Raw genomic sequence first — 2,301 nt, 5'->3', positions numbered from 1 at the left:
ATGGTTACACCTGTACTGTAGTGTAGGTATCTGTTACTGTAACACTGGCATAATCATACCATCCTTCACCCTTTAAAAAGTGCATATGAAAAGAAAGTTCCCTTACACACATGATTTTTTACATAATGGCTATTCCTGAATGCAAATAATTTCAAAATTATTGATACATATTTTGAGAAGTAGTAACAAAAGATCCTTAAATTATGCTTTCACACTTACTGGCTCCAGCTTTTTGCTGACAGAAAGATGACAATGCCTGCAGCTAGGTATGCTACGTACCACAGTTCAACATCTGAAAACAAAAACATTTTCTGCAATATTAATTTAGTCTTTACTCACATTAAGCATACTACAAGACATGAAAGAGTGTACCATTTGTGAAATAACTACAAAATGTCTGTCAAACATGAGTGCCCTTTTGACCCTGTAGTTAGTTTGGGAAGGCATAGAAATGGTCTGTACTCAAACAGAAAGAGACAATGCATCTATATATAAATTTGGCCCGCACTCACATATATATTCAAAGTCTAACTAGGAGTATACATCAACTCAGAATGTAACACATACTCACATTTAACACTGAAGGAGATTATACTGGATAGTTCAGTCCTCACATTTATCACTGAATGAGACTCTAAAGGACAGGTCAATACTCACATTTATCACTGAATGAGACTCTTAAGGACAGGTCTATACTCACATTTAACACTGAATGAGACTCTAAAGCACATGTCTATACTCACATTTATCACTGAATGAGACTCTAAAGGACAGGTCTATACTCACTTTTAACACTGAAGTAGATTCTGAAGGACAGGTCTATACTCACTGTTAACACTGAATGAGACTCTAAAGGACAGGTCTATACTCACATTTAACACTGAAGTAGATTCTGAAGGACAGGTCTATACTCACATTTAACACTGAAGTAGATTATATAGGACGGATCTATACTCACATTTAACACTGATGAAGATTATATAGGACAGATCTATACTCACATTTAACACTGAAGTAGATTCTGAAGGACAAGTCTTTACTCACATTTGCCACTGATGAAGATTATATAGGACGGATCTATACTCACATTTAACACTGAAGTAGTTTCTGAAGGACTGATCAAGATTATATAGGACGGATCTATACTCATATTTTACATATTCAACACTGTAAGAAATCTAGGACAGGTCTTCACTCATATTAAACACTGAAGGAGATTATCTAGCTAGTAGGTTATAGGTCTGTACTCACATTTAACACTGAATGAGATTATCTAGGATAGGTCTGTACTCACATGTAACACTTAAGGAGATAATCTAGGATAGGTATGTACTCACATTTAACACTAAATGAGACTGTATAGGATGAGTCAGTCTGCACAGCTACACAACTCTTGTTGAAAGCTGTCAGAGATATGTCCTCCCTATCCTTGTTGAAGAAAAGATTGAGTTGCTGGATAAAGTTGAGAAATGGGTTTTGGGTGTTTGTCTTTTTCCAAGTTTCTTCCTCAGAGTCTGCATGTATTTTGACAAACTGTTCTGGTACAACGTTGTTAGCAAATTGAAGCTTGATCTGTAGTAACACACAATGAACATTCAGATTTCTTTCACATATTTATGAAAAATTATACATTTTACAACAATTTTTGAAACAAATTTCATCACTATTAAGCATGCATGTGGTTTTGATGTAAGATGCTAAACAATAGCTCAAAAAATCACCTGATATAAATAACACTGTAATAACCTCAGTATCATTCCCTGTGATTTTTATACAATGCTCCACAATTTGATAAAATAACAACTTTGGAGATCACTATGAGATGAACTTATTAAAACATGAATATGTTTATCAGTTAACTTTGTCAATCTGTGAAACTCATTTTCAATATTAATATATTTTATGTATGGATGTCAAACACGTTTTTTTAACTCCATGCATGTCCTACCGATACCAAACTTATCTTCTGCAACTGTTGTACAGGTAAAGGGAATTTAGAATTTGGATATACTGTTTTACAAATAGCTGCTTAATGACAGTGGTCACATAGTCTGAGTCTCTATTTTGCAGATGGTATATAAATAGTCCATGGGTCTATATTTACAGTGATAAAGATATTATTTTGACAAAGTTGGTTAAATCAACATTATACAGTACAGAGTTTTGCCTCAACATCTGAGCTGTCAAATAGATATAACTACATGTACAGCTGCACAGGTTGTGTGTACTGCTTATATATCAAAAATATTGAACTTTATTTATTTTACAACAATTGTGGATCAACTTTTTTTCAATTTATAT

General features: G+C 33.6%; 1 long non-coding RNA gene across 1 annotated transcript; it reads right to left on the bottom strand.

The window, feature by feature from the left end:
- Window positions 1–5: 5 nt before the first annotated feature.
- LOC110444243 lies at window positions 6–1,567 on the bottom strand. Its single transcript, XR_002462223.1, has 3 exons — window positions 1,338–1,567; window positions 220–292; window positions 6–36 (listed from the first exon to the last, which is right to left on the bottom strand). It is a non-coding gene; the product is annotated as an uncharacterized LOC110444243 (long non-coding RNA).
- Between the last annotated feature and the right edge of the window lie 734 nt (window positions 1,568–2,301).

This window comes from Mizuhopecten yessoensis, unplaced genomic scaffold (assembly GCF_002113885.1).
Source record: "Mizuhopecten yessoensis strain PY_sf001 unplaced genomic scaffold, ASM211388v2 hete_36071416, whole genome shotgun sequence".
Classification (NCBI taxonomy): Eukaryota; Metazoa; Mollusca; class Bivalvia; order Pectinida; family Pectinidae; genus Mizuhopecten; species Mizuhopecten yessoensis.
This window is presented reverse-complemented; position numbering and strand designations above follow the sequence as displayed.